Consider the following 12,580-nt stretch of genomic DNA (forward strand, 5'->3'; position numbering starts at 1 on the left):
CCTATATTTTAACTTTATTTGTGATGAATTGCTCCATGTCTATGGAATAGTTCTATTTAGGGTTTGATGGATTTGGTATATTGATGATTGTTTGTGGATTATAACTCTAGTTTTATGTATTGAAGTATTTTTGGATGATTTAATTGTTGCATCTATATTCACTAGTTCATGTAATCGAGAGAGGCATAACTTGTGATATCCTTGCATTATATTGTTGCTTGAGTTCTTTAATTCTTCTTAGTAATCGAAAGAGGCTAGTTGAATCGTTGATTAAACCTAGTTAGGAGGATAATCGAGATAGGTTCTCCTAAAGACAAATCCACTATGCATTCTTCCATATCTTCACGTGCTTAAATTAGTTCATCTTGTGAGAATAAGACTTAATCAAGAGAGGAGTTTTTGTTGAACGTTTGAACTAATAATTGAGTGAATTCAAGAGACTCACTTAAACATTAGAAGTGAATTACTTAGATTTAGATCCCAAACAATTATCTTGCACCTATCCTATCAACCCCTATTTTCTCCCATTGATATCTTCCTTGCTTACCTTTGTTTTGATTGATATTAGTCAATAGCTTTAGACTCTTAGTTAATTGTAGTTATAAATCATAGAAATCTTAATTGTTGATCATCTTGGATAGTAATCAAGCTAGAAACTACAAGAATACCATTTAAATCCAATCCTTGTGGATACGATATTATACTATACTATATTTGACTAGCGAGCATAATTTAAGTGTATGTTTCGAGCTCGTCAAATTTTGGCACCGTTGCCGGGGATTGGCAATCAATAGTGTTTGAAATAGTTTGTAGTGCTAATTCGGAAATTTTTTTAATCTTTATTTTTCCCTTTTTACGTTTGGTGTTCTTTGGTTATGCACAGGTTATAAGTTAAGATTGGTGCATGACTCGAGCTTCTACGAAAGTAGTGATACCATACGAGCCAGAGTTAGAAACAAAACTGCGACAATTGAGGAAGGAAAAATATCTCACCGAGAAGCTAGAAAAGGTTGGGCAATCCTCAACCCAAGAAACTATGACCGGAAATGATGATGATAATGTAGATTTGGCTGCAAGAGAGGCAGCCAAACAACGAAAAAAGCTACACGGGATGGTGAAGAAGCAACTATTAGAGATGCACAGAACATCTATGAAGAAGAGAAGGGTCATAGACTTTATCAACATCAACCCTTGGTTGCAAACCAGTTCGGAAATATAGCTCCCAGGCCTGGAAGACCACTTGGCGATTATGCTAGACCAGTCTACAATCAAGGATTATCCAGTGTTAGACCACCTCCAGTTACATCAAACAATTTCGAGTTGAAGCAAGGGTTGCTTCAAACCTTTCAGAATTGTTGTGTCTTCAGAGGGAAGCCAAACACACATCTAATGTACTTCGAGGAGATTATGAACACCTTTCAATACAGTGGGGTGTCACAAGATGCAGTGTACTTTAGGGCATTCCCCTTTTCACTTAAAGATGATGCTAAGGAGTGGCTTCGGAGTTTGCCCAGCGGATCGATCAGAATTTGGGAGGAGATGATCATAAAATTCCTTGATAAATATTTCTCCTCGGCTAAGACATGCAAGATTAGAAGAGAAATCCATAACTTCTGCTAGAAAGAGACTGAAACTATTTTTGAAGCATGGGAGAGGTTTAAAGAGATAGTTAGAAAGTGTCAACATAGCGAAATTGAACTCTGGATGCAACTCCAGGACTTTTGAGAAGGATTGACACCGGCCTCGCGTAGAACATTGAGCAATGCAGTTGGAGGCCCTTTGATGAAGAAGACTCCAGATGAGATAGTTACAATTCTAGATGAGTTATCTGAAGATGCTAATCAGTGGCCCTCTGAGAGTGCTGAAAGAAGAAGATCAACTGGTGTTTACCAAGTTGACGCTAATACATCTGTGCAGGTACAACTTGATGCTATGGCTAAAGAAATACGAAAGCTGGCCTTAGCCTCAATACAAAATGAGCCTCACACAACTTGTGATATATGTGGAAGAGGACACCCTACTCATGAGTGTCAAGCCTCAACTGAGGAAGTGAATATTATGGGAAATTATAATTCAATGGGTCAGATGTTCCCCAGTTTTTCATGGAGTTCACCTGGGGGTACTGGGAATGCATGTCAACAAAACAACCCCAGACCCCAAGGACAAGGAGCTCCTGGCTTTATGAATCAGCAGAGGCAGTAATTTCAGCCTCAACATCACATTCAGTCTGGCATAGAAGATCTCATGAAGGCCTTCATTCTGAAAACTGATGAGAGGCTTGAAACTCATAGCGCAGCTATACGGGAACATGGAGCAGCTATCAAAGAACTAGGCATTGGTTTTCGAAATCTGGAAAGACAGGTTGGGCAACTAGCTACTCTATTGTCTGAGAGAATTTCAGGAACTCGTACCGCTGATACTGAAAGAAATCCCAAAGAAACAGTGAATGTTGTAATACTGCAAAGTGGGCAAGTGTTGAAATATCCCACCCCGATCTAAAATGATGTGAAACTTGAAAAAGAAAGTGGGGAGCAGGTTAAAAATGATGTTGATAAAAAGAAGAAGGGCCAGATGAAAGCTGAGAAAAAAAAGAAGGAAGAAACTTTGAGAAGGGAGGAACATGATAAGAGCGAGCATATGCGTGCTTTACCTTTCCCCCAAAAGCTATATAGAGAAAAGCTGGACAAGCAGTTTGGGAGATTTCTGGATATGCTGAAACATGTTCATTTAAACTTACCATTCATAGAAGTACTCTCACAAATGCCTGCTTATGCCAAATTCTTTAAGGAGATCCTGACAAAGAAGAGGAAGATAGAAGAGACCTCAAAGCTCACAGAGCATTGCAATGCGATATTGCAAAATAAACTCCCATAAAAGTGTGGAGATCCAGGGAGTTTTACTATACCTTGCTCTGTAGGAACGATTCATTTTGATAAATCTTTATGTGATTCTGGTGCCTCAATTAATCTAATGCCTCTATCTATTTACAGGAAATTAGAGAAGGACATAGGAGAGATAAGGTCTTCACAAATATTGTTGCAGCTGGCAGACCAAACGACTTTAATACCCAAGGGGATAGTGGAAGATGTGTTAGTTCGGGTGGATAAGTTCGTATTTCCTGTGGATTTTATAGTGGTGAATATTAGGGGTGCTTATCGGGCAGATCGGGCGGATAATTACGCTTAACGGTTATCAGATTATAAATATAGTAATCTGCTAGCCATCCAATAAGATAACTGGCAGATTATATCGGATTAACAATTATCGGGTGGCTTATCAGCTAAACCAAATAGAATTTTTTTGAATAATTATTCAATCAATACCAAACAGTTTCAAATCAATACCAAATTTTTAATACCGTCTAAGATCTAACCAAACAATATTTTTGAATTGAAGAGTCTTCAAGACTACTCATACACGTATTAACCAAGTTCAGTAATCAATCAAACATTCGTTCTTCACAAGACAAAAAGGGACATTCATTCTTCCAGAAAAGCAGACTTTAAAAAAGGACATAAAATCAAATAATCTGGTCAAGTACTTCTAGTTCATTGCACTACAATATGATCACTCATCAATTCCACAAAAATTATCAAGTATCCTCCTGTTCATCTAACAAAAGATATTAGAACATATAATGGACACCAGCTGTCCACACTTGCTAAGTTGCAAGACAAAGAATTGTCCGAGAAAGGATCATCATACTTCAACCCTCTCAATAATAACCTTTCCTTTGAATTCCTCTTCCGTTTGTTCTGTGAGGGAAGAAGTCCAACTGTTACAAGTCTTTGCAGCTTTTTCATCTAATATGTAATGCATTCTTAAGTACCTATGGCATATAAAAATCAACATCAAGCATGTTTTGGTCAAACAAAGTGTAAATACATAGGGGTTTCAATAGTACTTTATATACATAGGGGTAAAAGTATAAATATAAAAATTCTTAATGGGTTAACGGTTTATCCGATAAAAAAATTGAGTAATCCGTCCCCAAATCGTTAAGCCGTTAATTATAAAATCTCAATCCGTTCACCATCCATTACCCCGATAATCCGATACTAATAAGCCATCGGTTTGGTTCGGTTAACAGTTTCGGTTCGGTTTTGAACAACCCTAGTGAATATGGAGGAAAACAAGGAGGTCCCCTCATTCTAGGAAGATCATTCTTAACGACGGTTAGAGCTATATTGGATATACATGATAGAAAACTCATGCTTAGAGTGGGTGAGGAGACGGTGACTTTTGAGATGAACGTAGAAAAGGGGGTACAAAAAGGAAAACCAGCTACAAGTGTTGAGTGAAAAGTGAAGGGCTCAAAAGAGAAGGCTGCATTGAGCGAGAAAGATAAGTGTGGGGTGTACCCCAAAAAGGCTGAGAAGAAGCTGTCTTCATGGATGTGTGCATTAGTTCGGGCGCAAGGAATGGAGCCCACTTCGACTCAGACCCCGATTAGATATTAAGGGAAGTTTTCTTTACCTTATGCTTTTTAATTATGTGTTATGGGGACATGCCACAACTTAAAGTGTGGGGTGGAGAATATTATGTATGTATGTATGTATATTAGTTTTTACTTTTTATTTTGGTGTAGTAGTTTTGCTTAGTTGTACTAGTTAGAGATAGAAAAAGAAAAAAAACATAAAAAATAAATTTTTAGATTTTTTCCGATGATGGATATCATCGACAAGTTTCTTGAGGGATTAAAGTCGAAAGAAAAAGACAAAAAAAATTTCTTTTGTTAGGTAGTGTATTAATTCCCCCTTGATTTTTCTTTGTGTCGCGGTTCTTTTTCAATGGTTTTGTTTGAACCGGGTGTAGTTAGTTTTTGTTTTGTAGAGTCCTGTGATTTGAATTGAAAACAATATCCCTTGGCCTTATTATGCCTTGAGAATAGTAAGTGCTTTAGTTGTGACGCTTAGGCTCAATATTTTACTCTTGTATAAGTACCTTAAATTGTATGATCTTAACTTTGCTTAACTGCTTTGACTAGAGTATCTTGATAGTCCGATCCTGAGTGAGTTATGTGCCATGTGCGTGTGAGGTTTTTTATATTCTGTGCATTGCATTTGATGTTTAGGGCTTGTCCCGTATATTTACAAAGCGAAATAGTAGTTTTATTCAGTCTTGGAAGTGATATAGGTATTTTTTTTGTTGAGCTAGTTATAGACTTTTACCCACTTAATTGTTATGTATCTTAGTTAACCTCTTTGAATCTGTAATCCTATTTATTTGAAAATGTAATGCCCCGTTAATTTTTACAATCAAGGTCGGGCTAATTTCAAGTTTAAGAATGTAATTTAACAAAACCCAAGCTATATGAGATTGTTTGAGTGGAACAAAGTTAGTGGAATGTATGGGGATATTCATTTTATCAATGGTTGAGTGTGGGATCAATGATAATTGAAGGGTCATTAAGAATTCTTGGGAAATAAATGTCAAAGGTATAATTACTTAGATAAGTGAGAATAATAGGACAATATTGGGCATAAAGTTTGGAAATATGGCTGGAGATGGAGACACGTAAGGGACAAGAGACTTAGTTAGGAAAAACATTGAAAAGGAATTGGAAACAATGGATAACTAAGCTTTAGTTGTGTCTATGGATTAGGAAACAAGGAAATTGGTTGATTGAATAAATGAACAAAGTGAAGACAAGAAATGAAAGAAGGAAAAGGAATGGGCAGTGAACTGCCTAGAAAGCGCCAAACTTGGCGTCCTAATTTGCTGAAGGGAAGGAAAGCGCGCGATGGAGGTGCGATGCGTCCCTTGCAGCATCCAATTGTCGAAGCCTTTAAAGGCAATTACGAGAAGCTTGTATTATTATTTTGGGTCTTGTTTCTTGAAGGCTTAAAGAAAAGGGAGAACTCTCCACCATTAACGACATCTTGTAGTAAGATTTTAATACCTATTTTGATAGATTTGGTCCGTTAATTTTATCTCCTAACACTTCAATTACATGGAATTCTTAAATTCTTGGAGAATCTCTCAAGAGCATTTCAAGAACTCAAGTCTTGAAACTCTAGGGTTTGTCAAAGAGATAATTCTTTCACTCCAATCATATATATTATACTCCATGGACATAATAGAATATATTTGTGAAGGAAGATTGGTATATAAATACCTATTCATGATACTCTAGAAAAGTTGTATTGAAATTGAAGGGTTTGTTGGTAGGGATGATGAATAGTATTGGGATTTATTTGAACGGTATCGTTTTAAGCTTCTAATGAAACAGTTGGACTCCATAATATCTTTAGTGGATGAACTGGAGTTAAAAATTAAGGATTGACCTTTAAACGGTGAAATGAGAATTTTGTGAAACTTGTGAAATTGGACCTAAGTGCTAAACACTTAGTTGATTTAGTTTGTATTACTGTGACGCGTTATTAATATATGTGAATCCATATATGTAGATTATGAATTGTTGACATCGTTGAGCTTTTGGGGTAAGTTAATTAAAACTTACTCAACTTGAGGGATTTTCTCTAAACAAATATTTTGACTAGATACATGAGATTGTTCGTAAACGTATATCCGTACTCATAGGTACAAGTGAGAAAGGATGTCACCATGTATTTTTGAGTCGTGTTGCGTATGAAGTGGTGTCATGTTGTTTTGAAAAGTCTTATTTTCAAAAACTTGTTAGCAAATGGCACTTAAGTCAAACGTTATGAGTTTTATTTTAAAAACTTATGTTGATGATAAAGAAATTAAATATTTGAGTTCTATTGCTACAACGAGAAATGTAATATTCCTAAAATTTTTATATTTTGAAATAACATTTGTTAACCCTTTAAGGACTTAAATCTTATTTTTTTTATTGCTTCATATAAAATAAGAAAGGATACTCATTTGATTTATTCTAACGATTTGGATTGACTGTGAATGTCATGATATGATAAAATAGATACTTTGAGGCTACTTGGAATGAATTTATTTTTAGAGTATCAAATATTTTCGGAGTTACTTGTATTCACCGAGATTGGCTTCGAATATATCGTGTTCGTCATCATGAAACTACACGTGCCGGTGTAGGCGTAGATGACCACTTTGTGGTATAGACTACGACAGAACATCCTCCTTGAGAGGGTGTTATTTGTGCTATTACTAGTATGGCTAAATTGATTCGTACGACACTGCGATGAGACTACCTGAGCAAGTAGGATATATGATACTTGCCGCTAGGTACATAACCTAATTGACATTCTTGTGTCGATGATAGTATAGTACTCCCGGTGAAAGGTAAAAGATGATTTTGTTATGTATAGGCCTAAGGAGCCAAAAGTGATTTCAAATGACTTAATAAAGTTAAAATGATTTTACATGACTTTATAGAATCATCGGTTGATACAAGTATTTAAAACGTTTGTACCATGTTTCACATTTTACTAGTCTTTTTATTTAAAATAATAAAGTATGAACTGGTGTAAGGGTTTATCGCTTTATTTAAAGTGTTGGTTGCATATGTTTTGTAAAGCCTTGTCCTAGGAACTCAAGTTAGAGAGAGTTTATAATACTTATTGAGTACCATGGTGGTGTACTCAACCCTCAGGGGCCCCTCTCCAGGGTCCCGCTTTCTTTACATGTTTTCAGGATGAGATGTGACATGTGATGGGCGGATGAGGCTAGAATGACTCTTTTTAATTTCAAGGTATATAGTGAGGTACCATTTCTATTTCGTGGTTGCTGTCGTGTTGATCTTACTTTCTTCTGGTTGGGGTTTTCCCCAAGTATTTATTCTATCCTCGTGTCATAGAGATTCCATCGACAATTGTTATTACTTTGGATTGTAATTAAAAGCTATTCATATTGCATGCATGAAAGAAATATTTCCATCTTTATGTATTTTTAATTATTGAAAATGGTGGATTAAAATATTATGTTTTATGTATGGTCTTAATTATTTAAAATAATTGTGTTTTTTAAAAAGCTTCTGCATGCATCTATTAGGCATATAAATGGGTATTCTTGTACGGGTTAGTCCATTCGGGTTGGGTAGTATGCCGGGTGTCGGTCACGCAGTTTTGGATCGTGACAGGAAACCACATTACAAACTTTACCCTTTTGTTTGAATGGACCATCTATTTGAACCTTATACCTATCGTGAACACTTGAATTTATTATGAACTTTGTAAAAGTTGAAGTGTGGGGTGGTTGAGTTGGCTTTTGAGTGGAACTATTGAACTAAGGAGAAATGTGCACTGTATTGAAAAAGTAAGAGCCACTTGTATTGAAAGAGAAAAGAAAAAAAATATTATATTATTGTGCAAAATATTCCTTGATAGTGGTAACTTGACGTAATTGTACAAAATATTCCTTAATTGTGCAAGCATTGATTGTAATAGTGAATGTTTAGTGGTGGATATGTCATGATAATAAGAATTGGTCGGATGTTTGATATGACACGTTGCAGATGGCATATACATAGAAACAATATAAAAACGCCTAAAAAATGATGAGTGGAAGGCATGCTAAGGTACGGAGTGTACAAAAGGTGTAATCTTAGAGGTTAAAGTAGTAACATGAATTGTCTAATAAGGCAAGTGATCTTGAAAGTACAACATTAAATTCGTGAAAGATAAAGTTTATGAGAATAGTCCTAGAGCTCTCTTACGTGCGCCAACAGAGCAGTTGAGCGTAGATTGATTAAGTGTTTAAAGGGTTTGAATGTGTTGCATAATGTACGAGACTAAGTTAATACTTCTGATGAGTTATAAATATTATATAAAGACTTAAGACTAATGAGTTGGAGAACAATAATGATACATTCTCGGAGTCAGAGGATTTCAAGTAGTTCAAAGATATGTAGTGATGTCTCATGCTTCCTGAAGGTGTTGTATTGAGAATGAGGTTAAGGATATTTATTTTTAAGATATGAAGATGCTCATTATGTAGTCAGATGGTAAATTCCATGGGTAGTAGGGTATGCCCTGAGAACTTGTGTAGGTAGACGTAGTTTGAAAATTTATATGACATATAAATATAGACCTTGAGTTGATTTCATTTATTATTTTGAAAACAATATTTACTATGAAAATATGCACGAAGATGGTATATGAATTTCTTGTGAAGTAGTCGTACTTGTTCAAAATGGTGGAGCATGGACTCAAGGGCGTCAAGAAGTCGTCTTATTTTTCAAAAAAAAATAAAAAAAATAAAATATATATATATATATATATATAAAGGAAAATAGACTCATGAAAAGAGCAACAAAGTTGTATTTGTCAAAAGTATATTTGAGCATGGACTAAGGAGCATGACATTAGAAAGTCACGAATTGTATTGGGAACTCAGAAAGAGTAATAAGGTAATCATATTATTGTTGTAAGGGCATAGAAGGATGATACTTAGCAACATGAGTTGCGGTTTGGAAGTGTCTTGGAATTTAAATAGGAAAATAAATTAAGAGCTCTGATGAGCATAAAATTCCATCCTATCATCGGAATCGAAGGATAACACAAGTACGATAGTGACAATATCAGTCAAAGAAATGAAAAACTGTAAAATGAGATTCTTGATTGAAAAATAAATAACCCATAACATCAGGGTGGGCCCCTAACTCGTCAAAATAAGTTTACTTGTAGTATACATACTTTCTATAGTCTACGGACATTAGGTCGAGGCTTGAGAGTTAACTTACTTCTAAGTGGGGGAGAGTCGGACGTGTAATTTTACCATCAAATGATGGGTAGTGAAAGGAGGTCTTACCTACCGAAAAGAGAAGAGACATGTGTAATTTATCAAATATCTTCCGGAATAATAAAATGTATAAACAACAACAAAGAATGTTGTACCATGACTACATGATTGTTGTAAGTGAAAGAATGACTCCTTTTAGCATGGATCACAGAGGGCCAATTATTAACCATTTAGCTTATGCAGATGATATTGTTATTTTCTGTGAAGGTAATAACATGACTATCAAGCTCATTAAAAAGGTTATTGACAGATATGAAAAGGCATCTAGGCAGAAAGTTAACAATGACAAGAGTTTTTTATCACAACTCCTCACACTTGTGCCAACAGAATCAATAGAATTCGAAATGCCACTGGTTTTATGGATAAGTCTTTCCCATTTATTTATTTTGGATGCCCTCTATATTATGGGAGAAAGACAAGCAGTCTCTTTGATGGTATGCTCTCCAAAATTATCAAAAAGCTCAATGGATGGCAGGCCAATATGATGTCTACTGGGGGGAGAAAGATCTTGATCAAACATGTTGTGCAGTCTCTTCCCACCTATATATTTTCTGCTATGAATCCTCCTAAAGGAATTACTAAGCTCATGGAGAAACACTTTGCTAATTTCTTTTGGGGCTCCAATAAAGGTAGAAATAAATATCATTGGTCTTCATGGAACAATCTTTGTCTCCCTAAAGATGAGGGAGGAGCTGGTGTTAGGAAAACGGAGGATATCATTGACACACTTAGTATCAAAAGGTGGTGGAAATTCAGAACTCAACCTTCCCTTTGGGCTACCTTTCTCAAGAATAAATACTGCAAAAGAGCTCATTCGGTGAACAAAGGACTAAGTGCAGCCGATTCTCACATATGGAGAAATATGTTAAAGATCAGAGACAAAGCAAAGCATAACATTAGATGGGGAGTTCAAAAAGGTAATTGCAGCTTCTGGTGGGACAACTGGACCGGCAAAGGTGCATTAGCCAATCTCTCACAAGGTGGTGGTAGGTCTGCTAAAGTACAGATAGCTCTCATGGTCATATGTTGGAAACTTTGAAAGCAGAGAAATGCGTGTAGATATGGAAAGCAAAAGAAATTTTAACTAAATACCATGAGACATCAAAGCATTTGGACCTTAAAAGCACCAATTCCAAACATGTTCTTGGCGACTATACTCATTTGGAATGGCCCTTATTATGCGAAAAAATTGAGAGACTCGGGCCATCGCAAAAATGGATGCAAGTTATATGGGAACCCCCTTTGCCAGTAGCTGTCAAGGTTAATACTGATTGTAGCTTTAGCAAGGAAGGTAGAAAAGCGGGCATTGGTGGGGTGGTTAGGGACTGCCATGGTGATCTCATTATGTCCTTTTCTATATCCATCAATTGTGATAGTAACAATATGGCGGAGGCAAAAGTAGCTAAGTTTAGAGGGAAATGGTGTAGCCAAAATGGATACACTAATTTTTCTCTTGAACTTGACACAATGGTTATTGCTGGTATGCTTACAGAAAGAGAGACCAACAATTTGAAGATCAAGCTGGTGATTGATAGAGCCTCCAACATTGTTAAACATGCTAGAGTTAATGTTAAGCATTGCTTCAGAGAAGGTAATGTAGCAGATTGTCTTGCAAAATTGGCTACCACCACAAGTCAGAGGAAAGTGTTCCATTCATTCCAACAACTGCCCAATAGTGCTAAAGGACCTTTCTTCTTAGATAAATGACAGCTTCCTAGTATAAGGACGAAGTATGAAAAATCTAATTTCTTCGTTAGTTAATATGTTTATAGTTCCTCAGGAAGGAAAGCTTATATATGAACCTCCTTTCCTGTTATTCTTTTGGGGTGATGGTATCAACGTTGTTGTATTTTTCTGAGGTAAGGTCTAGTCCCCCTCTTGTGCTTTTTTGAATACAACACAACCTAGACGGCTGTCTGAGAAATTTTATAAAAAAAAAAAGAAAAAGAATTATGGTATTATTTCCACTGAGATTAAAGGAATATATCGTCATTGTTCAGACAAGCTGCCAATGAACGAACAAATATTTCGAAGTAGTCCAAGAAGTTTGGACTGGTATGAATCGACCTGAGCACTAAAATAACAGCTCGTGAAAGATAAGCACGAAAATATTATATGTGCACTCTTAGCGCGGGTCGAAACAAAAAAAAATGTTCTTTCTAGGCGTTTTCTAAATAAGCAGTGGTCTATGTAAGCTAAGACATGGTAATCAAGTGGAAGGCACAATATTGAAAGGCAATACTAATCTTTGAAGGATATAAATGCCATCAAGTTCACCATTAATGACCAAGTATTGAAGGTTTACGAGCTGTGATAATATTGAAATCATAATTATTTCTTAAAGTAAATGGATGGATACATGAACATCAACATTCGTACATCAATGGCAAGTTGTTTCACATGCTGGGTAATACTGGGGAATGGATATTTTCCATGAACAGGACTTATTAGTTGTAATAATTTAGATATTGGGTATGAAAGAACTTCAATTGCGATCTTCATGGAGGCGGGGAAATAAATTACATGTTGTTGGTGCAAACAAGGTAATATAATAATGTTGTGGTAGACTTTTCGAAGAAGAAAGGAACGCTCTAGATAGATTAAGTTGATTGTAAGTAGCAGAGTTTCAAATGGATAGATGGTGTCAGAGAATAACATCCGTAAGATGAGGCATAATGTTGAAATTTTAATTACAAAACGAATTTAGAAAAATGGATCTTCACCTATAAGAGAAGATTATTAAGTGTGAAGTTGGTCAAAAGCTTGGAAATAGAGAATGAGTTATGTAACGACACTTGAAGTGTTACGGTGAACCCGTATTGCTAAAAGAAATACAGATATTGTAGGGATGAAAATACATATATAGCATCTAAAGTATAAAATT

General features: G+C 35.8%; 1 non-coding gene across 1 annotated transcript; it reads right to left on the minus strand.

The window, feature by feature from the left end:
- Positions 1 to 1,587: 1,587 nt before the first annotated feature.
- On the minus strand, positions 1,588 to 1,691 carry LOC142178665 (small nucleolar RNA R71). Its single transcript, XR_012706933.1, has one exon. It is a non-coding gene; the product is annotated as a small nucleolar RNA R71 (small nucleolar RNA).
- Between the last annotated feature and the right edge of the window lie 10,889 nt (positions 1,692 to 12,580).

This window comes from Nicotiana tabacum, chromosome 24 (genome assembly GCF_000715075.1).
Source record: "Nicotiana tabacum cultivar K326 chromosome 24, ASM71507v2, whole genome shotgun sequence".
Taxonomy (NCBI): domain Eukaryota; kingdom Viridiplantae; phylum Streptophyta; class Magnoliopsida; order Solanales; family Solanaceae; genus Nicotiana; species Nicotiana tabacum.